Genomic DNA, 25178 nt, shown 5'->3' with positions numbered 1-25178 from the left:
TGTGACAGTCACCTAGAAGAGCTGTACATTCTGGGTTTCTTCCTACTCATCAGTTCAGAGGGAGGAATCTGGGTTCGTGAAACAGATGTTGCATTTGTTTTTCTAGGTGCATTGAATTCAATGGGAGTTTCCCATGCATAGTGATTACAAAATTGGACATTTTGGTCCATATCTTCAAAGCTGTGTAGGCACCCAACTCCTATTAAATCAATGGGAATGCCTCAATACCTCTGAGAATTTTGTTATAAATTAGAGCCAACACCTCTATAGTTTCATCTGCCTGTACTCTGTAACACATTAAAAAGGCACCGATTTCATGAGACTAAAGTCTGCATTTCTATCATCAGTCCTCTTTATGAAGTGTAACCCATCCATAAAATTTGCTCAGGGCTGAAACTTGACATACAAGGTCTCTACTCTGAAACTCATCTTAGAAGAGCAATTTAATTTGAATTATAGGGGTCCAAAAAGTACATTGATAAGTTAAAGACACTGAGACAAATCTTGAGAGGCACTGTGCCTCTGCATCTGTATTTGAAGTCATCATCTCTCAGGATTTTGCACATCATTTATATATTCCTTAATTCAATAACTCTTTACATTTTTCAATAATTTTTTCCAAACAATATTATGGATTAGTTGCTTTCAAAATGTTTTTTGGATGAAAGAAATCAACTGAGGTGTAAGGTTTAAAAAACAGCAAACACACCAGAGACACTATAAAAACACATTTCTTGATACTTTGTAGGGATTTTTATACTATATGACCATTACATTTCATTTTATCCAAGCACTCTTATGGTTTATTGGCTAAATAAAGTGTCTCTATAAAGGTTTATCTAGCTGTATTCACATTAGATGTTTGAACTGCTCCCAAGAAGATCTTCCAATTAAACAAAGAAAATAAGTGTTACATAACATTATAAATAGATACAGAAGGTTTATTTAAAAATAATTTGTGGTTTAGCAACTGCACTTGTTTTCCTTAGTCACTTCTTACCAGAGTCACCATTCCCACGCACATTCATACACACATGTTTTGTCACCAAGGGAGGAGGGGGAATATAATTCTCATTAAAAATAAATAAAAATTAAGGTACCAATCCGAGCTTAAACTGTTCGCTACTGATTTTGAAATGCATGTTTTTACCAGACAATATGGAATTATAGGTGCTGACTTTTATTTTTCCCTGGGGGGTACTCTACCCCCACTCCACCCTCAGGCCTTGCCCCCACTCCACCTCTTTCCCAAGGTCCTGTCCTCGCACTGCCCTTTTTCTGCTCCTGCACCAGCCCCTCCCCAAGGCCCCCATCTGCCCATGGCTCGCGGCTCTCTGCCCTCCCACAAGGACTTTCCCGAACCGCCGAGCAGCTGATCGTCGACTGCCACAGAACAGCTGTGGCTGGCGGGTGCTGAGCACCCTCAATTTTTTTTCTGTTGGTGCTCCAGCCCTGGAGCACCCACAGAGTCACCACCTATGTATGGAATGGTATACTTACAAGAGGCCTGATTCAGCAATCCTTACTCAAATGAGAAATCCAGTTGATTTGAATCAGAATACTCAAGTGAGTAAGGGTTGCAAGTAAAGGCTCAGAATTACTAATATCGTTTATTGAGGTACTTATTTTATTTGACTCATTGTCCTTAGTTGTCAGCTGTTTCTCTCTGATTTTGTTTTATATGTAACAGATTTTTAAAAAAAAGTTCTACCCACAGATACATTAATCCATAGTCAGAGCTGTTCCAGTCATGCAAGAAAAAATATTACCCTTTCAAACTTGCCAAGGGATCTTCGTGAAGATACTTAGGAACTACTATTCTGGGCTAGTAAGTAAATAATGTACTTCAACAAGTTCACAATTATGTGCTTACACAGTGGTCTGTAACAGCCATCAAAGAATAAATACCAATTACTTTATTACCAAATATTCTAATACGCTTCTAAAAATGTAATTAAATACATAATAGATCATAATGGCTTGGAAGAGTTGGGGTTACAGCTGGTGTCAATTAATTTTTCTGATGATTTTAAAAATATATGTATATCCTATTGTAAAACAAAGTTGCATGAAAGTCTATCAATTTATGCTGAAATACTGCCTAGAACAAGTATAGGGTGGTAGATATAATTTTAGGATTAAACAAATTTATGGTGCTCTTCTGAATATATTTCCCCTAGTTCTTGTGGGCTTAAGTCAAACCCTTCCAGTTATCTTCACGTACTTTTATTGTGGCTATCACACAATCCAGGTATATGATAGTTATGTATTTAAGCTTTGAAGGCCAGATTCAGATGTTATTTAAACTGGTTGAAATCTTCTCTTCTCCGCTGACCCTAAATTGTTTAGTACTAAATACTACAGAACAAGTAGTTTTGTAATCTAGATTTGTGTGTGGATGCAAGTCCTATTTATTTTAAGCCCAATTATATAAAAAAATCCCACACTATCATATCTTAATGCTATAGACCATTGGTGGGCAACCTGTGGGCCATCAAGGTAATCCGCTGGCGGGCTGCGAGACAATTTGTTTACACTGACCAATGGTGGGCCGCAGGTTGCCCACAACTGCTATGGACTCTGATTCAGAAAACCACTTAAGTATAGCACTTAAGAATAGAACAAAATATATACGTGTGTGTGTGTTTGTGGACTCTGGAGTTTTATCACTCACTTCGGAGCACAGGGCCAGGATTGATTGATGCATTCAATCAGGCCTTAATCTTTCTTTGCTAAGAAAGCCTACTTCCCTATATAAAACTAATGAAAATGTAACCCCCCTCCACCCGACCCCAACCCACATATGTCCCCTGGAATGTGAAATCATCCACTCTGTAAGTATGTCTACACTACACAGCTTTTAGAGACAGGGCTGTGTCACTACAGCCGTGCTGCTAAAAGTCATACAGTGTAGCCGCTGTCTGTTGGCTCTCCTGCCAACAACGCACTGTTCACACCGGCACTTTCGCAGCAAAACTTTTGTCTTTCAGGGTTTTTTTGTTTTTTAACACCTCTGAAAGACAAAAGTTTTGTCATACAATTGCCAGTGTAAACACAGCCTGTATTGTGAAAGTGACTAGAACTGGGCAAAATCACAACACAGCAGAGCACAACATGTTGCATTCACAGCTGTATGGTACTGATTTTTTATTTTAAATATTGCAAGAATTAAAATGTTTTTATCCTTATACTCACAAGTCAGGCAGATGATAATGTATTTGTTTAATCACTGAAACAGGTCTCTTGTATGTAAAATTACTTAAACATAAGAATATTTAACTACATAATCAGCCTGACTTCTAATTTAGTATAAGGGCAAATATACTGTAATCCTTTTATTGACAGAAATGGATTTGTGTTGGCTTGCATGGCCAGTAAATATGGCCCATTGAAAATAGGAGAGGACTTGTGCATATTTTAAGTGTGAAATTCACCCTAGCTCAAAGAACCCACAAGCCCTAGGGACCATTAAAGCTCAAATTAAGGGCTTAAATGATGCACAGGATCTTGTGCAGCCATTTGAGGAGAATTTCACCTTGTGTGAATAGAGATTAAGAAATGAACTGCTGTAGTTTGCGGTTGAAAAGCTCAGATTTTTGTCTGTGTTTTTTTAAAGTGCATGTAGCGCACCTGGAAGATGCTGAAGGGTGAAGTTTTCCATCCACAGAACAAATACAGCGTAGATGCCTCTGTCCTGGCTTCACCATTGTGCCTCAGTCATGGAGGGGCTTCTCTACAGGCTTTGAAGCTAATGTAATCTTTACGCTTATTCAATCTTTGGCCTCACTTCATTTGCTGAGAGGGCCAAGGTAGGTGCACAGTGTGGTCTTTTTTATTTCTTTTGTGATGTGGATCTCTGCCTATTATGAGTTTAATGGAGACCATCGAGTCATTTTTCATACATCAGCGATCAACCATAAAATAGGTAACAACTTTCAGTCACTGCCAAGCTGCATTTAGACCAATTCATGGAAGTCAGAGGTCCACCATTCAATTCCAGCCCTTCCTTAATACTTTTAATGCTTGATGACACAATAGGGCAAGTGACTGTGACGCAGGAGACCTGGGTGTTGGTCTTCACTTTCCTGTGTGGTAGTGGAACCAACTCACCTCACCCCTCTTATGCCTCGGTTTCTCCATTTATTGAGGCTAATGATACTTATATACCTTTTTTAAGCACTTGGAGACCCTTGTATGATGCCACTCTATATAAGTGAGAAGTATTATTATTATCCTATTATGATTTTTTTATATTACTTTAAAGCAATACCATACGTCTGTCCTACAAAGACCAAAGTAAAAAACCAAATGTGCACAGGCTTCACTTCTCGATTGCTCAATTTTTCTTATTGCAGGCAGCAAATATCTAATTTCAGTTATTTCTTCTGATCAAAATCAGAATAATTAAACTTCAGAAAAATCACTCATTTCATATTAGTTGGTTGGGCCTCATCGGGTTTTCCTGCTATTGTTGTCTACAGGAAGGTAGAGTGGTGTTTTACAGGGTATTCCCTCTGGATTATGTAGTGTTTTAAATGAGTGCAGGAAGTCAATGAAAGTTATGAAATAGGAATAATACAACAAAGACAAATAAACATAAAACATTGCTGGGGTCAAAATATTGGGTTAAAATTATGTCAATGTTATTTTATATTCTGAATTCCCATAAAACAAGCAAAAATGTTAGGTAAATGCACTGATTTGAAGACAAGGGATTTTGTTTTGAAAAATCATAAAATCACAAAACACCTAAACTGAAAATACTTGTATTATTAATGACATTTTTATATTACAAACAGATACTATTTTACGTGTGCTTATAAAAATGTTACCGTCCTACACAACACATCTGCTCTATCTCTGATTCTCACCCACTTGCTTTGCTGACTAAAACAAATTCTTAGTCCTGTTGGCACTGCAGAACCAGCTCAGTTAATTTCTATTCAGGCTTGTGAATCATCAACAGAATTGTCAGCTAAATTCTAATTGCAGAATCTTTATTACTAGTGATGGTGTCTGAGGCAGAAAGACTCCAGCTTCATTGTCAGATCACAGATTGCATTGCTAGCTGGTGACGGGGTAGCTACAGAGGTGAACAGAGATGCTTTACTGAGTTTGAATGGAGAGAAATTTGGGGTGTAGCTTGCAGCATTTTCTTTCTCCTGGTGGTGGTGGGTGGAGTACCATTGTAATTTGTATAGGAGATTGTTTGCCCTCTTGGACACCACAATCTAGTACAAAAATATGCAGTTGCTATGGAGGAAGGAATTGTATAAAGGCCATCCAAAATCCCCAAGTAAGGGAAAGCCTTGCCAACCCTATTTTAGCCTGAGGAAAACCAGAGTCATTGTCTTAAGGGGGTTAAGAGAGTACACCTGGCATAAGTTCAGGGGAACAGAAGACTAAAAGAGCCCATGCTCACCCAAGTCTCTGGTGGCCTCTACATAGAAAATCCCAAATCCTGTGTACCCCTAGTTCCTGTTGATTTCATGGAAATTAATTACGGAGCTGCAATTAATATCTATATAGAAACTCAACTGTTAAAAGTAAAAGAGCCCAAGCTTTTAAATGAATGTGTTCTCCGTCCTGAGAAGTATTAAGGTTCCATCCTGATCTACTGAAGCTCAGTCTTGACTTTCAATGCTAATTAATGGACTTATATAGTGTACTATCATTTCAAGTAGGCGCTGTATATTACATTAGTATACTAGCATAGCGTAACTATAGTTAATGTATGATGTATCAATATTGTATCTATACTCTTTGACTCCACAAAGCAAACTAATGACTTTACTGCATTGTAATCCAGTGAACATCCCAAAGATACATTTTTGGTAACTTTTCCCCATTCCCTATCAAAAATGATTTTATAAATCTATTTGAAAGTTGTGTAATTAGAAATACACAGTACCAAAGCTAGGGTCACCATTAATAAAGCTGTTACCTTTTCTTCCTTTTCTGCATTTGTATCCCTCATGACTCTTCTACACTCTCCTCCCTTCATCTGTTATCTTACCCTTTTACTACTTTTCCTATGTGTCTCCTTTCCGAATTTTCTTCCATTACATGATTCACCATTTCTTTTTAATCACTCCTCCTGCAGTGTCTCACCTGCAATGATGGGGGAAATTGAGTTATGCCTTGTTCCCCACACAAAAGCTTGACCCAAAGAGCTGGCTTCAGCATGAAACTTACTAGGGTCAGACCATCTCTATTTTACCATATTTAGAGATGGGCTTAAGTTGCCAACTAGAGATCCAGATCTGAATTTCAAATATTAAAAAGTTGGGAATATTTGGAACCTAGGTTTTGGTTTAAACCTCTCTCTAATGTGTTTGGCTTTTTAGAAAACATTGTGTAATAAATTATTTGTAAAAAAGTAGACAATGGATCATAAAAAGACATTAAAATAATGTTACAGCTCTAACTTAAAAATAAAAAGCCATGATATACAATAATAAGGATGAAGATCTTTTCTTAACACATGCTGTTGCGTCTTATGCTTTATGCTTTTTAGAAGTCTGCATGCAGTAAGAGATCACCCTCTATGTTCTTCAAGGCTTAGGCAAAAATGTGGGGGAGTAACGTTTTTGTAGTTTCATATTCAAAATATAATATACTCACTTATATTTAAAGAAAATTAAGCTGGAGTATTTCATCTTTGTTATCATCTCTGAATTGGTATGGCTCATATAATAGTCTCTCTGGCATAACCTCACCCTTAGAACGACCGAACAGCTACCGTCCAAAGTCTTCATTGTTGTGAAACTTTTAGCTGGTTTTGCTTTCATTTTTAAATATTCATTGCCCATAATGCACTAGTAGATAAATAAAGCTCAAAATATGCTAGGTACTTTATATCATTTCAACTAATATAATTTTAGAGTCAGTAGTGTGCCCTTTTTTTCCATTACATTATGGCTGGAAACCACAGTTGAGTTTTCTCTCATGAGTGGGAGCAGCATTGCAAAGTATCCCCTAACCATAAAATATCAGCAAAATGAGTGTCATATATAGAGATTAAATCAGCCAGGAATATAGTTGGTCCGCTAGTAGTGGGTTACCATCATGTCTTGATCTCCCTCCCACTGCTGCCCTTGACTAACTATTTCATTTTAAGAGTTTCCTTTCTTTCTTTCTTTCTTTCTTTCTTTCTTTCTTTCTTTCTTTCTTTCTTTCTTTCTGTGTGAGTGAAATCAATATGTGAAACATGGGTGTCATTTAAAACAAACCAACCCTTTCCATTATTAAAAGGAAAAGGCTGACTCTGAGCTAATGCTCAACAGACAGAAGAAAATACTCAAGCGTTGTTTTCACTGGGATGTGTTGAAGCAGATATGTTAAGCTCTGGCTCATCTACAAGGTATTAATGGCAACTGCTGCACCCTGGGGCAAACATTACAACATTCTTGCTAAATTGGTATATATATTGCAAAATTATCTGACTTTAAGTTACTGATTCATACATACAGCTTCAGTTCCACTTTAACGAAGATCTTCCCCTTAACAGTTCACCTAATCATCTTGTTAGTCTGCTAGTTGCGGCCTCTCCATTGAGAAATCTTAGCTATGGTACAGACTAGTGTCTGTCCATTTGCACATTCCAACCACCACTGATGTTGGCTAGTCTTTTGTATTATTTATACCACAAGGACAAGTGATTTGTTCGTTTGGAATGGGACTGATTTGCACAGTGATTCTATGAAAAATGTAAATGTAATTTAAAAAATAAATTTTACCCTTTCCCATTTATAAGTGAATATTAGCCTATTTAGATAGTTCTGGAGTGGGTGATGGGTAGATGGAAAATGCTACCATCTCTTTTAATATAGCTCAAAGATGCTTGAAGAAATTACTGTTAGAGATAGAAATGATCTAGTATTGTCTTCAGTCCTGTGTAGTTAATTAACTTTATCAAATACTGGCTCATTGATGGTATTCTTGACAAATACAGCAGCCCAAAGAAATTCTTACAACTGGAGTCTCAGGTAAAACTGAAGAGAGGCCCAACTTTTCTAGTTCTCCATTCCTTAGCCAGAATAATACAAGAAAGTACTTTGAGATGTGATCACAGGAGAATCTCAGTTTCTAGCCCTCTTTATTGCAAAGAAAAATAATTAAAACATGGACCCAAAAGGCTTAAAAACCAGAAGGCACTAAAAAAGAACCCACATTGTTTTATTTTTTGAAATCCCATGATTTTGGGGGGCCTGACTCATGATGTTTGCACCCTTGCATTTGACAATTCTGGCTTTGTCTCCAGTGGGATTCCAGCCACCGATACAACTGAACCTGTAGTTCAGTATGATCTGCAGAGCTAGAGATCATGTGTACACTAGAGGTTTGCATTGGAGGAGCTACAATGGCTCAAATTCTGGTGTAGATAAGGCCTTAGTTATATGTTTGCTATGAAAAGGTATAATGACAGAAAGTGGGCCAGGCATTTTTTTTTTAACTGTTTCTAATAACTGTTGCTATAGTATCTATGAATCCATCATACAACTGAACTATCAAAAAACTGAAATTGGGAATGTTTCACTGAATCCCTTATCTCTGCAGCATGTATTGTAGGAAGTGCCTAAAATTAAATCAAAATGACATTCTTATTCTGAATAGGTGTGTCTTAACAATAAGTAGCTATTTCTTTAAAAATAAGAAATTGTGATAGCATCTAAAATATGTTCTTTTGGGCCAGGTAGAGGCATGTGGCTTCAAATCTCTCTGTTTCTCAGCTTAAGACACTTGCTGACAATACTCTGAAACAGATCAAAATCTAGACAATAAAATGGAGACTTCACCAGCTCTGTGTGAGGAGTGATAAAGTCTATATGCTTGCAGTAATCCTGAGATAAGCAACAGATCGCGTTTTCTTTATACATTACTGCCATCTGCTGCATTGTCTCAAACAAGAATTTTTCAAAATTATAGCCAGGAGCAATGTGGGGGAAAAAAAGCCACTCCAAAAAAAAAATTTTTGTTTCTGCAACATCGGATACCCAGTAATTTTGTTATTAAGTCACTTAAAAAACAGCTCTCTCAGTTGTCTATCAACTGAAACAATATTTTAATACAAGGGAATAGAGAGCGACTACTGCTTAGTAATTTGCTTATATTTCCCATCATGCACATTTGTTGCAATCTAAGATCTCATTCTGTCTTCTAAATTTTCAAAGAAATGGAGGCGGATGATGTCATGAATGTTGGTTGCTGTTTGTGACACAAAATGCATGATATGTGATGATAATTTGCTTTCCTATTGCTAGTAAAAGAAATCATGCTAAGTGTGTTAATATACTGTTTTCAGAGATTTATATACAAGCTGAGAAAATTTTTCTTTTGGCTGGTCTGATGGTAGTGGGTTATCAGAAATTATTACTGTTAGTTTAACTAACCTTTCTATATTCCACCCCACTGCTAACTTTGACTGGTCTTTTTTCAGTCCTAAGGGGAAAAAAAGAAGAAGATTCAATACACTAGAGCAGGGGTTGGCAACCTTTCAGAAGTGGTGTGACGAGTCTTCATTTCTTCACTCTAATTTAAGGTTTCGCGTGCCAGTAATACATTTTAACATTTTTAGAAGGTCTCTTTCTATAAGTCTATAATAGATAACTCAACTATTGTTGTATGTAAAGTAAATAAGGTTTTTTAAATGTTTAAGGAACTTCATTTAAAATTAAATTAAAATGCAGAGCTCCCCCCCCACGAGTGGTGGCCAGGCCCCGGGCAGAGTGAATATCAGCTCGCGTGCTGCCTTTGGCACGCGTGCCATAGGTTGCCTGTCCCTGCACTATAGGCTACAGCTAATAGTCTGTAGTCATACTCTGTGCTGGGAGCCTGTCAGAGCTCACTTTGGGCTGGATCATGAATTGGGAAAACAACATAACTAAGGCTGTTAAGAAAGTCGTAATTTTTTGTTTCAAAAGTTGTGGCCATAGTTTGTCAAAGTTGCTGTTTTGGTGAGGGGCCAAATTTGAGTGGCATTGTGACCCTGTGAGTGAGTGGCACTGAGACCTGGCCCCCAGGGTCACAATGCCATTCTGTTTTGCATTTTCCACAAAAACGCACGGCCCACACTTTTCTTACAGCCTTAAACATAATAAAATGCAAAGACTTGATTGTGCCTGCCTCCACCCCACCATATCATAGACAGTTATGTTTTTAATCATTTAAGTGGAAGATTGGCTGATAGAAGCCCTTGTACGAAACTGTAAATTCACAAGTATTCTATCATTTTCTGTCAAATACAGTAACTCCTCACTTAACATTGTAGTTATGTTCCTGAAAAATGTGACTTTAAGCAAAACTATGTTAAGCGAATCCAATTTCCCCATAAGAATTAATGTAAATGAGGGGGAGGGGTTAGGTTCCAGGAATTTTTTTTTTTTGCCAGATAAAAGATTATACACACACACACACACACACACACACACACAGAGTATAAGTTTTAAACAATTTAATACTGTACACAGCAATAATGATTGTGAAGCTTGGTTGAGGTGATGGAGTTAGAGGGTGGGATATTTCCCAGGGAATGCCTTACTGCTAAATGATGAACTAGCAATTGGCTGAGCCCTCAAGGGTGAACTCATTTTGTAGCCTCACACGCTACAAGGCAGCAGGAACGGAGGGAGGGGAGACAGCATGGCAGACAGAGACACACACCCTGCGTGTGAGAGAGAGAGATGCGCATTTCCCCTTTAAGTACACTGACTCCACTCTGAAATACACTACCTTGTTAAATTAATCAGCAAGCTGAGACCCCAGCAGCTGCTGCCAGGAAGCTCCCTCCATCCTGAGCCCTGTCGTGTGTCCCCCCTGCTCTATGGAGACGGGGTAAGCAGGGTGCAGGAGCAGGGTGGGAGGGGGACACCCTGACATTAGCCCCTCTCTCTTCCCCTCCCCCCGCAACAAGCAGGAGGCTCTGGAGAGCAGCTCCAAGGCAGAGGGCAGGAGCAGCACATGGCAGTGGGAGGAGGGACAGCTGAACTGCCCAGCAATTGATAGCCTGCTGGGTGGCTACTGCACAGGGAACTTAGGGGAGCGGGGAGCTGACGGCAGGCTGCTGGTCCACCCTGATTCCAAGCCCCCACCAGCTAGCTGCAATGGGCTGCTCTTCCTGCAAGCAGTGGACAAAGCAGACAGCTGCCAAACAACATTATAAGGGAGCATTGTGGAACTTTAAATGAGCATGTTCCCTAATTGATCAGCAATGTAACAACAAAACAATGTTAACCAGGACGACTTGAAGTGAGGAGTTACTGTACAACTTTCCTGATCTTATTCTTTTTTTCAGGAAGGGTTATGATTAATTGTTTTTGCTAAAAAGCAAGTAAGAGGGAATAGTAGGAAAAAAATGCATTTATATGTATTATAAGGCTTGGATGATATGCATTACATGATCTTAAGAGACATAGGTTGACTTAGTGAACTAGTTGCATTTACTTTTAAGAAGCCACGGAGAACTAAGGAGGAATCAAAGCAGTACAAAAAAAGCAAATATGGCACCAGAGTCTGGGGGAGGGGAGGAAAGAGAGATGAAAGTGCAGCAGGCTAGACCAATCTTTGCAATCATCGAAACATCTGATAAGTCCATCAGTCTCTGGTAAAACATAACCAGCATTTAAAAAGGACATTTTTGTAAACATATGGGAGGCCATGAGTATATACGGGTTTGTAAAGATGAGTTACAATATGGGTTACTTTGTAAGCTCATTGAAGTAGGGACTGGCTCTCTGTTCTGTGTTTGTACAGTGCCTATCACAACAGGGTCCTAGTCCATAGCTCGGACTTCAGGGCACTGCAGTAATACAAATAAATAATATACATTAAAGAACAATTTGTGCCAGCCAAACCTGACTTTTTAAAAAAAAAACCGTAAGCCCTAGAACCCTAGACCTGCAACTAATAGCACCCACAAGGCCTGCTTCACCTATGCAATGCCCCATTGACTTCAGTGGGACTCATCATGTGCACAGCAGTCTGCTATTAGTAGCAGGCTCAGCACTGTAGCGTATTAAAAGGATTTAACAGATGTGATCTATCTGGACTCTAGTAAAGCATGTGATTCAATGCCTTACAAAATATTATATAAAAATTAATTAAAATTGGCAATGTCACAGATTGAAAATTAGTCGGAGGACTGTTTGAAAAAGGATAACAATAAATCATGTGTTCTACACATACTCTGTGCCGAATAATGTGTCTACACAACCAACCCCATTCTGTCGACCTAATAGGCTCTTAAAATCAACTTCTGCACTCCTCCCTGGCAAGGGGAGTAGCGCTAAAATCGACCTTGCTGGGTCGAATTTGAGGTAGATACAGATGCAGTTCGACGGTATTGGCCTCCGGGAGCTATCCCAGAGTGCTCCAATGTGACCACTCTGGACAGCACTTTTAACTCTGATGTACTAGTCAGGTACATAGGAAAAGCCCCAGGAAATTTTGAATTTCATTTCCTGTTTGGTCAGCGTAGCGAGCTCAGCAGCACAGGTGACCATGCAGTCCCCCCAGAATTGCAAATGAGCTCCAGCATGGACCGAAAGGGAGACACTGGATCTGATTTCTGTATGGGGAGAAGAATCTGTGCAGGCCGAACTCCGATCAAAAAGACGAAATGCTAATACATATGCCAAAATCGCACAGGGCACGGTGGAGAGAGGCTACTACAGGGACACACAGCAGTGCTATGTGAAAGTTAAGGAGCTCAGGCAAGCCTACCAAAAGACAAAGGAGACAAACAGTCACTTAGGATCAGAGCCCCATACGTGCCACTTCTATGATCAGCTGCATGGCATTCTAGAGGGACCCTACCATTACCCGACCACTGTCCATGGACACCTCCAAGGGGAGAGTCTCATGCAACAGGGAGGAGGATTTTGTGGATGAGGAAGAGGAAGAGGAGGAGGAGCAGCAGGCAGGCAGTGAATCCAATGAATCCATTCTCCCCAGCAGCCAGGACCTTTTCATCACCCTGAGCCAATACCTTCCCAAGGTGGGATCCCCGACCCTGAAGCCAGAGAAGGCACCTCTGGTGAGTGCACATTCGTAACTACAGTACAGGGTTTAAAAGCATTAGTGATTAATGTCTGATTTGCCCTGAAGAGTTGGGATGCATCCACGGCCAATATAGCTACTGGAAAAGTCTGTTAACGTGTCTGGGGATGGAGTGGGAATCCTCCAGGAAGCTTTCCTGGAGGTTCTCTGAAAGTCTTTGCAGAAGGTTTCTGGGGAGGGCTGCCTTATTTCGTACTCCACGGTATGACACTTTACGCCAAGCCAGTAGCAAGTAGTGTGGAAACATTGCAGCACAAAGCATGGCCGTGAATGGTCCTGGGTTTTGGTCGCATTCAAGCAACATTTGGTCTATATCTTTCTGTGTTAGCCTCAGGAGAAAGATATCCTTCACGGTCACCTGGTTGAAATAGGGGAATTTTTGTCAGGGAACAGTAAAAGGACCCCGTTCATGCTGGGCTGTTTGCGCTTGGCTAAAAGGGATCATCCCGAAGAATAGCCACACGGCATGGGGAGGGGTGAAGGGATCATCCCAGAGAATAGCCAGGCGGTGGGGTTGGAGGAGGTATGTGCTGCACATCCACCGGAAAACTGCAGCCCATCCTTTTAATGTGAAATCCAGACGGCATTGCTTGCTACGGGAAAGGAGTTTGAAACCATTCCTACATGTTATGAAGGCATAAGAAGCCAACCCCACGTACCCTTTGGCTTACCATGGCTGCCTGGAAACATAATTCTGTTGCCCAGCCAGGTGTGATGTGTCACCATACCGGCAGGCGCTCAATATAAAAGGAAAATGTGACCTTGTACCTAAAGCACATGTGCCATCTGCTGTGAATTGCTTGATTCACTGTGAAAGAGTCTCCCTTTTGTTCTCAGAAATGTATCATCTTAAATTTTACTCTCCCTTTTTATCCCCCCGCAGGTGCAAATGTTGCTATGCTCCCCTTATCATCTCCGTCCCTGAGGTTATCGCAGATTAGAAGGTGAAAAAAATGCACTCGTAATGACATGTTTTCCGAGCTCATGCAGTCCTTCCTAACTGATAGGGCACAGCTTAATGCATGGAGGCATTCCATGGCAGAGGCCAGGAAAGCATTAGGTGAGCGTGATGAGCAGAGGCAGGAGGCGATGCTGAGGCTAATGGGGGAGCAAACGGACATGATGAGGTGTCTGGTGAAGGTTCAGGAAAACCAACAAGAGCACAGAGCCCTGCTGCATCCATTGTAAAACCACCTGCCCTCCTTCCCAAGGTCCATATCCTCCTCACCCAGACACCCAAGAACGCGGGTGTGGAGGCTCTGGGCACCCAGCCACTCCACTCCAGAGGATGGCCCAAGCAACAGAAGGATGTCATTCAAACAGTTTTAATTTGTAGTACGACTATAATAAGCAATGTGGCCTTGTCCTTCCCTCCTCCCCCACCCCACCCCACCCCACCCGGGCTACCTTGTCAGTTATCTCACTTTTTTTTAATTTATAAAGAAAGAATGCATGGTTTCAAAACAATAGTGACTTTATTTCCTTTGCCAGCTGTGATCGAAGTGGGGAGGGTGGTTGGCTTACAGGGAATTAAAGTCAAGAAAGGGGGTGGGTTTGCAGCAAGCGGAAACACACACAACTGTCACACCATAGCCTGGCCAGTCATGAAACTGGTTTTCAAAGCCTTTCTGGTGTGCAGCGTGCCTACCTGTGCTCTTCTAATCACCCTGGTGTCTGGCTGCTCAAAATCGGCCACCAGGCGATTTGCCTCAACCTCCCACCCCGCCATAAATATCTCCCCCTTACTCTCTCAGATATTATTGAGCACACAGCAAGCAGCAATAACAGTGGGAATGTTGGTTGCGCTGAGGTCTAACCTACTCAGCAAACAGCGACAGCGAGCTTTTAAACGTCCAAATGCACATTCTACCACCATTCTGCACTTGCTCAGCCTATAGTTGAACTGATCCTTACTACTGTCCAGGCTGCCTGTGTACAGCTTCATGAGCCATGGGAGCAAGGGGTAGGCTGGGTCCCCAAGGATAACTATTGGCATTTCAACATCCCCAGTGGTAATTTTCTGGTCTGGGAAGTAAATCCCTTCTTCCAGATGCTCGAACAGCCCGGAGTTCTAAAGATATGAGCGTCATGCACCTTTCCCAGCCATCCCACACTGATGTCAGTGAAACGTCCCTTGTGGTCCACCAGGGCTTGCAGCACCATTGAGAAGTGCCCCTTGCAGTTTATGTACTGGTTGGAAAGGTGATCTGGTGCCAATATACAGATATGCGTTCCATCTATCCAGTAGCATAGCCGGGGGGGAGTGGGGGAGCGGTCGCTCCCACTCTGAGCACAAGTGACACCTTTTTAATTTATAGGCGCCTTTTTTAATTTTTACTCACCCGGCGGCACCCCGGGTCTTCGGCGGCAGGGGCCTTCACGCGCTCCAGCTCCTCGGCAGCACTTCAGTGGCACAGGTTTTCACGCGCTCCGCCTCGGCGGGGGCCTTCACTCACTCCGGGTCCTCGGCGGCATTTCAGTGGCGGGGGCCTTCAGTGCCACCGAGAACCCGGAGTACCACCCAGTGAGGACAAGCGGGTGGCACCTTTTTTTATGTCCGCTGCCCCTGTTCGCTCCACCTAGCTACACCACTGCATCTATCGCCCCACCACAGTTAGGCAGAAGCAAAGCCATACATTGCAGCAAAGTCATCCAGTGTGACCTGCACATTTCCCGGAGTCACTACCCTGGATAACAGAACATCAGTGATTGCATTGGCTACTTGGATCACAGCAGTCCCCACAGTAGATTTGCCCACTCCAAATTGATTCCCAACTGACCGGTAGCAGTCAGACGGTGCAAGCTTCCACAGGGCTATTGCCACTTGCTTCTCAACTGTCAGGGCAGCTCTCATCTTAGTATTCCCGTGCTTTAGCGCGCGGGAAAGCAACTCACAAAGTTCAAGGAATGTGGCCTTATGCATGCGAAAGTTTCGCAGCCACTGTGAATCATAGAATCATAGAATATCAGGGTTGGAAGGGACCTCAGGAGGTCATCTAGTCCAACCCCCTGCTCAAAGCAGGACCAAGCCCCAATTAAATCATCCCAGCCAGGGCTTTGTCAAGCCTGACCTTAAAAACTTCTAAGGAAGGAGATTCTACCACCTCCCTAGGTAACGCATTCCAGTGTTTCACCACCCTCCTAGTGAAGAAATTTTTCCTAATATCCAACCTAAACCTCCCCCACTGCAACTTGATCACCCCATACCTGCAACACTATGCGGTCCCACCAGTCTGTGCTTGTTTGCCGGGCCCAGAATCGGTGTTCAATTGTATCAACCAGCCCCACTGCCACCATGATGTCCCAATGCCACAGCCCATGCTTTCAGGAAGGTCTGTGTCCATGTCCTCCTCACAATCGTCCTTGTGCTGGTGTCTCTTAGCCAGGTTCTGCACATACTGCATGATAATGCGTGAGGTGTTTACAATGCTCACAATAGCAGCACTGAGCTGAGTGGGCTCCATGCTTGCCATGCTATGGCATCTGCATGGGTAACCCAGGAAAAAAAGCGCGAAACGATTGTCAGCCGTTGCTTTCATGGAGGGAGGGAGGGGAGACGGATAGCATGTACCCAAAAGCACTGCAACAATGTTTTTGCCCCATCAGGCATTAGGAGCTTAACCCAGAATTCCAATGGGCAGCGAAGACTGCGGGAACTGTGGGATAGCTACCCACAGTGCACCGCTCTGTGAGTCGATGCCAGCCACGGTATTGAGAACGCACTCCGCCGACTTAATGAGCTTAGTGGGGACACACACAATTGACTGTATAAAATCGATTTCTAAAGATGGACTTCTATAAAATCGACCTAATTTCGTAATGTAGACGTACCCTCAATCAATGTAGCTACACCAATTTATATCAGCTGTGTTTATGGTTCTAGTAGCTGGTGGTCACCACCACTTCAGTATGGATTGAGTTCTAACTAACTTCTCTCTGTTAAGTGTTCATACTTTTATCAAACAAATGACTTTTAGTCTGACGTTGTCAGTGTTTGGTCTCACAATGAAGGTTAAAATTATTATGGAATAATTGAGCAAAACCAATTCAACTGCTTTTGAGTTAGATGAACATGAAAAAAATACTCTAGTCTCATATGTTCCAACCAGACAGTTTATGTGAACAAAAATAAAGAGATTGTTCATGTTAGAAACAAAAAAGCCTGGTTTGTTTCATAGACCTCATTGAAATTTGAGAAACCATCCAAGTTTGAGAAAAAATTAGCTCAGTATTTTAAAATTTAATGCATGAATGTTAGAACTGCCCTTTGATTTTTGTTGTTAACATACAACTCCCATTGACTTCAGTGGGATTTAAGTGGGACCAGTGCCCTCAAAGCTCTGCACAGGGGCCATGGCAAGTCTGTGGTAACTCTTATAGTTCATAGGCTGGAACAAAAGCTACAGAGAGGCTGTGCTGCAGCCACACAGCCAGAGCGGGGATCAGGAGGGGTGGATTATATTCCTCCAATCCGCAGGGGGTTAGTTCACTTGTGCAATACCCCTGATTACAAAGGCTTTGTGCAGGGCAGGTGAGTGCATGTGTATAGTTCCCATATGTTGTTCCTGGGTAATACAGATAATTGGAAATGTTAGTTTGCCATCTTGTTTGTGATCATAAATTACACAACATCATCTGCTTGTGTGTGTCCTCTGGCTCTCTCTCTGTGTACCTGCTAAGAAAGTGTCTGCTGTCATCATGCTTTCTGAATGCAAATTACAGAAAATGTCCAGTGCAAAAGGCATTTATACGTGTATTTATAATGTTCAACTTATTTCAATCCAAAGCGCAAAGTATGATTAAAATATATGGTCAACTAAATATAAAATCACTGGACCCTCTTGGTGCCATTTCTAGTAGATAAAGAAACATGTCACAAAAATGACGCCCATTAATTGGCCCCCTTATTGACAGTGTCAGGAAGACTGGCCATGTTGGCTAACATGTTCTTAGCATCTGGGGTGGAATGTCCTTCAGGTCAGGCCCATGCACATTGATGGGGCAGTCAGCAATATCAATCAGAGTCACAATTACCCCCTCCCCCCCTTTGCTGTGGGGAAGGAATAAGTTACATCACAACTTTTTGTGTGCTCAGATAGGTAAGCCTGACCAGTGAATGAGGAGGGCTGAACCACGGCCTGACCCTTGCTTGCAGATAGGTAGTGTCAGGTGAGTAGATGTTCCTCTACCTACCACAGCTAGAATCCAGGCTAAGCAGGTAAGATGGGGGAGGCCTTATTCCCCTTGTCCCCTGTGCAGCCAATGTAGCGCCATGATAATTTAACCCTGTGTAAACAAAAAATCCCCAAAACATTTTCACGTCTTTCTAAGAGTATTTTATTTCTGGTTTGTGTCTTTGTTGAGTTGCTGTGAAATGCTCACCTGCTGCAGCAGCAGGAGAATGTAATGTTGAGGTTATAGTACGGAGAGACATAAGTCTTAGAACATTTGACATAAAGATCTTTAGTTTCTTAAATTCAGCACATCATGCAGATGTAGAATTGATATATAGCCCATTGATGGATGATCTTGGCCTCCTAAAGGGTTATCAAGTCATTCTGCTACCATGCCATGATCCTCTAGAGCGCCAATTCTTCAGTTTGATCATTATGTTGACTACATGGTAAAGAAATGTTCTAATTGGTCAGAAGATTGGCAGATGAATAGATAGCTGACAAATGCAAGCTGATGCAAACTGGAAGGAATAATTTTAACATTGCTAGGTTCAAAATTAACTGTAACCACTTAGGGAAAAGACCAATGCAATTTTGTGGATAGCTTTATGAAAATATCTGCACAATGGGCCAAAAAAGCAGATAAAATGATAGGAGGTGTAAGGAATGGGACTGACATTATAAAACTTTCAGGGCACTTTTTAAGTACAAATCCTTGGTACTCCCTCACTTGGAAGATGGTGTTCAGTTCTGGCGTTTCAATTTCAAAACCAGCAAAAATTTAAAAAAGAGGGCTGAGGACAGGATGAAAATGTTTAAATGCATGGAAAGACATCCATCTGAACACAAATTGAAAAGATGGACTGTTTAGTGAAGAGAGAAGATCAGTAGACAGAGATGTCAGAAAGGTATGTAAAATAGTGAATGACATGGGGAAAGTAAAGCAGGAAGTCTGCTTACCCTTTATCATAATAAAAGAACAAGAGGAGTTCCAATTAAACTGAAATGCAACAAATTTAAAACTCACAAAGGAAATATTTCTCCCCCTCTCTCCCCCCCCCACACATTGCACAACTAACCTGTGGAAATCATTCCACAACATGTTATGGAGGCAGGATTCATAAAAAGGGATACAACATGTATATGACTGATCCATATAGGACACTTTTTTCAGGGTATAAACCAACCAGTAACTGAAGGGGTTTAGGAAAAAGCTTCCTTAGGGGCAGGTTATTCCATCTTTGCATACTACACAGATTTTTGCAGCTTCCTTTAGGAACTGTCTACTCTCAGGTGTTGGCCGGCCCTAGATGGACCACTGGTTGGGATTTACCATGGTTGATCAACATTTTTGTATTCTTAATGGACCATTTCCCTTCTCATCACCACAGCCACCAATGAATCATAGAATCATAGAATCATAGAATATCAGGGTTGGAAGGGACCCCAGAAGGTCATCTAGTCCAACCCCCTGCTCAAAGCAGGACCAATTCCCAGTTAAATCATCCCAGCCAGGGCTTTGTCAAGCCTGACCTTAAAAACCTCTAAGGAAGGAGATTCTACCACCTCCCTAGGTAACGCATTCCAGTGTTTCACCACCCTCTTAGTGAAAAAGTTTTTCCTAATATCCAATCTAAACCTCCCCCACTGCAACTTGAGACCATTACTCCTCGTTCTGTCATCTGCTACCATTGAGAACAGTCTAGAGCCATCCTCTTTGGAACCTCCTTTCAGGTAGTTGAAAGCAGCTATCAAATCCCCCCTCATTCTTCTCTTCTGCAGGCTAAACAATCCCAGCTCCCTCAGCCTCTCCTCATAACTCATGTGTTCCAGTCCCCTAATCATTTTTGTTGCCCTTCGCTGGACTCTCTCCAATTTATCCACATCCTTCTTGAAGTGTGGGGCCCAAAACTGGACACAGTACTCCAGATGAGGCCTCACCAATGTCGAATAGAGGGGAACGATCACGTCCCTCGATCTGCTCGCTATGCCCCTACTTATACATCCCAAAATGCCATTGGCCTTCTTGGCAACAAGGGCACACTGCTGACTCATATCCAGCTTCTCGTCCACTGTCACCCCTAGGTCCTTTTCTGCAGAACTGCTGCCTAGCCATTCGGTCCCTAGTCTGTAGCTGTGCATTGGGTTCTTCTGTCCTAAGTGCAGGACCCTGCACTTATCCTTATTGAACCTCATCAGATTCCTTTTGGCCCAATCTTCCAATTGGTCTAGGTCCTTCTGTATCCTATCCCTCCCCTCCAGCGTATCTACCACTCCTCCCAGTTTAGTATCATCCGCAAATTTGCTGAGAGTGCAATCCACACCATCCTCCAGATCATTTATGAAGATATTGAATAAAACCGGCCCCAGGACCGACCCTTGGGGCACTCCACTTGATACCGGCTGCCAACTAGACATGGAGCCATTGATCACTACCCGTTGAGCCCGACAATTTAGCCAGCTTTCTACCCACCTTATAGTGCATTCATCCAGCCCATACTTCCTTAACTTGCTGACAAGAATACTATGGGAGACCGTGTCAAAAGCTTTGCTAAAGTCAAGAAACAATACATCCACTGCTTTCCCTTCATCCACAGAACCAGTAATCTCATCATAAAAGGCGATTAGATTAGTCAGGCATGACCTTCCCTTGGTGAATCCATGCTGGCTGTTCCTGATCACTTTCCTCTCATGCAAGTGCTTCAGGATTGATTCTTTGAGGACCTGCTCCATGATTTTTCCAGGGACTGAGGTGAGGCTGACTGGCCTGTAGTTCCCAGGATCTTCCTTCTTCCCTTTTTTAAAGATTGGCACTACATTAGCCTTTTTCCAGTCATCCGGGACTTCCCCGGTTCGCCACGAGTTTTCAAAGATAATGGCCAGTGGCTCTGCAATCACAGCCGCCAATTCCTTCAGCACTCTCGGATGCAACTCGTCCGGCCCCATGGACTTGTGCACGTCCAGCTTTTCTAAATAGTCCCTAACCGCGTCTATCTCCACAGAGGGCTGGCCATCTCTTCCGCATTTTGTGATGCCCAGCGCAGCAGTCTGGGAGCTGACCTTGTTAGTGAAAACAGAGGCAAAAAAAGCATTGAGTACATTAGCTTTTTCCACATCCTCTGTCACTAGGTTGCCTCCCTCATTCAGTAAGGGGCCCACACATTCCTTGGCTTTCTTCTTGTTGCCAACATACCTGAAGAAACCCTTCTTGTTACTCTTGACATCTCTGGCTAGCTGCAGCTCCAGGTGCGATTTGGCCCTCCTGATAACATTCCTACATGCCCGAGCAATATTTTTATACTCTTCCCTGGTCATATGTCCAACCTTCCACTTCTTGTAAGCTTCTTTTTTATGTTTAAGATCCGCTAGGATTTCACCATTAAGCCAAGTTGGTCGCCTGCCATATTTACTATTCTTTCGACTCATCGGGATGGTTTGTCCCTGTAACCTCAACAGGGATTCCTTGAAATACAGCCAGCTCTCCTGGACTCCTTTCCCCTTCAAGTTAGTCCCCCAGGGGATCCTGGCCATCCGTTCCCTGAGGGAGTCAAAGTCTGCTTTCCTGAAGTCCAGGGTCCGTATCCTGCTGCTTACCTTTGTTCCCTGCGTCAGGATCCTGAACTCAACCAACTCATGGTCACTGCCTCCCAGATTCCCATCCACTTTTGCTTCCCCCACTAATTCTACCCGGTTTGTGAGCAGCAGGTCAAGAAAAGCACCCCCCCTAGTTGGCTCCTCTAGCACTTGCGCCAGGAAATTGTCCCCTACGCTTTCCAAAAACTTCCTGGATTGTCTATGCACCGCTGTATTGCTCTCCCAGCAGATATCAGGAAAATTAAAGTCACCCATGAGAATCAGGGCATGCGATCTAGTAGCTTCCGTGAGCTGCCGGAAGAAAGCCTCATCCACCTCATCCCCCTGGTCCGGTGGTCTATAGCAGACTCCCACCACTACATCACTCTTGTTGCACACACTTCTAAACTTAATCCAGAGACACTCAGGTTTTTCTGCAGTTTCGTACCGGAGCTCTGAGCAGTCATACTGCTCCCTTACATACAGTGCTACTCCCCCACCTTTTCTGCCCTGCCTGTCCTTCCTGAACAGTTTATAACCATCCATGACAGTACTCCAGTCATATGAGTTATCCCACCAAGTCTCTGTTATTCCGATCACGTCATAGTTCCTTGACATCACCAGGACCTCCAGTTCTCCCTGCTTGTTTCCAAGGCTTTGTGCATTTGTATATAAGCACTTGAGATAACCTGTTGATCGCCCCTCACTCCCAGTATGAGGCAGGAGCCCTCCCCTCACAGACATTCCTGCCTGTGCTTCCTCCCGGTATCCCGCTTTCCCACTTACCTCAGGGCTTTGGTCTCCTTCCCCCGGTGAACCTAGTTTAAAGCCCTCCTCACTAGGTTAGCCAGCCTGCTGGCAAAGATGCTCTTCCCTCTCTTCGTAAGATGGAGATGCTTGGTTTTCAAACAGTTTCATTCTTTAGATATGCTTAAAAAGGGCTCTGCTAACAATGAATTTTCTAAAGAGTTTCAGAGTAACAGCCGAGTTAGTCTGTATTCGCAAAAAGAAAAGGAGTACTTGTGGCACCTTAGAGACTAACCAATTTATTTCAGCATGAGCTTTCGTGAGCTACAGCTCACTTCATCGGATGCATACTGTGGAAACTGCAGAAGACATTATATACACAGAGACCATGAAACAATACCTCCTCCCACCCCACTCTCCTGCTGGTAATAGCTTATCTAAAGTGTTCATCAAGTTGGGCCATTTCCAGCACAAATCCAGATTTTCTCACCCTCCGCCCCGCCCCCCCACAAACTCACTCTCCTGCTGGTAATAGCCCATCCAAAGTGACCACTCTCTTTAAAATGTGTATGATAATCAAGGTGGGCCATTTCCAGCACAAATCCAGGTTTTCTCACCCCTTCACCCCCCTCCAAAAACCACACACACAAACTCACTCTCCTGCTGGTAATAGCTCATCCAAAGCGACCACTCTCCCTACAATTTCAGAGTAACAGCCGTGTTAGTCTGTCTTCGCAAAAAGAAAAGGAGTACTTGTGGCACCTTAGAGACTAACCAATTTATTTGAGCATGAGCTTTCGTGAGCTACAGCTCACTTCATCGGATGCATACCGTGGAAACTTTTAAAAAAACTGCTCATGAAAGCTCATGCTCAAATAAATTGGTTAGTCTCTAAGGTGCCACAAGTACTCCTTTTCTTTTTTCTAAAGAGTCAAGCCTGAGAATCACTGCTCGAGAACATTTTGTGGCTCTCCAGAACTCCAGTCTTTTGATAGGACATAAAGATATGTCTCTGAACATTAGAGAACACCAGCAGTTCAGCAGCATACACTGTTGAATATTTGGCTGTAAACATTTTCAGAAAAACAGTCTGTGCAGATTTAATTAATTAGTTAACTGGCATTTCTCTGGCACGAATCACAGTAGTAACTGAGTACCTACTGACAGCTGGCAACTGACTATTCCTCCTCATTAAAAAAAAAAAAAAGTAATGAAATACACCAAAGAAAATGCTCAGTAGTTAGTTGTGAATGGATATTTTACAATTGTTCTTGGAAAAGCAGTGAAACAGGCAAGAGTACAAGCAGTTAAAGACAGCAGAATCTCACAGTTGTGAAATACACCACAATTTGGGAGCAATTTTGTTGCCTATGGGCTTTCACAAAATAAACCTGACACATATCATTGTATTTAGTGGGATCCCAGTAAACGTTCAGGCTGCTCTCTATAACATGGCTTCGTCTATACTAGAAAGTTGCATTGTTTTAACTAAAATCAATTTAAAATTCATCTAGTTAAATAGGTGTAAATGCGTAATGTGCACACACTTAAGCCAGTTTATACCTTTTCCGAATTAAGTTAAATTGATATAAGCAAAGTTTAACCCAGTTTAAAATGGGACTACAGTAGAGGTTTTCACTAGTTTAAATTGATAGGTAGACTACATAGACAGAGGAATTTTATTATCATCTTAAAAAAAAACACCATAATTTTCCAGGAACTTCATCAGCTTGGGCTATGGAAATAAATATATACCTTACAACACAAACCGACATTCATTTTTTTAGAAAACTGAAACTGAACTCTTACTTTTTGGTGGAGGGGAGGGGAAGTGGGAGAGAGGAAATATGCAGACTGGAACCTGCCTCACTGTTTTGATTCTGGGTCTAACCAAAACTTTGAAGGAGCATCTTTTCTGTACCCAGTTTGGATGCATGAACAGCTCATCTTACAGCATAGTATATGAGGCCAAATTATTAGCCCTCTAGCTAAGAGGAGGTATGAGGGAGCACTGTTCCCACCTGGAAGTTTCTTTGCTATCATAGATTTATTTGGGCATAAGCTTTCGTGGGTAAAAAACCCACTTCTTCAGATGCAGACTCCATGCATCTGAAGAAGTGGGTTTTTTGCCCACGAAAGCTTATGCCCAAATAAATGTGTTAGTGTTTAAGGTGCCATTGGACTCCTTGTTTTTTGGTTACAGACTAACATGGCTACCCCTCTAATATTTGCTACCATAGAAATAAGATGTGTTCCAGTTTCCCCGTTTCCCCCCAGTTTCTTAGTCTGAGTTTCCTCAGATGAGTAATTGTAGTCCTAAGGCCACAGAGTAGTAGTCACAGTTTTAGTAGCCCTTGGGGGGGCATATTATTGACCGTGTTTCAGCTAAGTGAAGTACGGTGACTGTATTATGATGCTGCAATAATAAAAAACGTGTAACCCTGCTAAGAAAGTGTCTGCAGGGAGGCTTAGGCCAGGTCTACACTATAAACTTACATTGGTATAACTACGTCACCCAGATGAGTGAAAAATCCACACCCCTGAGCGATGTAGTTATACTGACCTAACCTCTGGTGTAGACAACGCTATGTCAACAGGAGGGCTTCTGCCATTGACATCGCTACTGTC

The 25178-nt window shown here is 42.3% G+C and overlaps 1 protein-coding gene and 1 long non-coding RNA gene across 2 annotated transcripts in view; one reads left to right on the top strand and one right to left on the bottom strand.

The window, feature by feature from the left end:
- EZH2 (enhancer of zeste 2 polycomb repressive complex 2 subunit) overlaps nucleotides 1-25178 on the bottom strand; it is a 150841-nt gene that overhangs the window by 103597 nt on the left and 22066 nt on the right. The window lies entirely within an intron of this gene.
- LOC311516957 lies at nucleotides 10755-14322 on the top strand. The gene is made up of 3 exons (XR_014710539.1): nucleotides 10755-10833; nucleotides 12955-13033; nucleotides 13940-14322. It is a non-coding gene; the product is annotated as an uncharacterized lncRNA (long non-coding RNA).

Source organism: Lepidochelys olivacea (genome assembly GCF_965140295.1).
Source record: "Lepidochelys olivacea isolate rLepOli2 genome assembly, chromosome: 2".
NCBI classification, from domain to species: Eukaryota; Metazoa; Chordata; order Testudines; family Cheloniidae; genus Lepidochelys; species Lepidochelys olivacea.
This window is presented reverse-complemented; position numbering and strand designations above follow the sequence as displayed.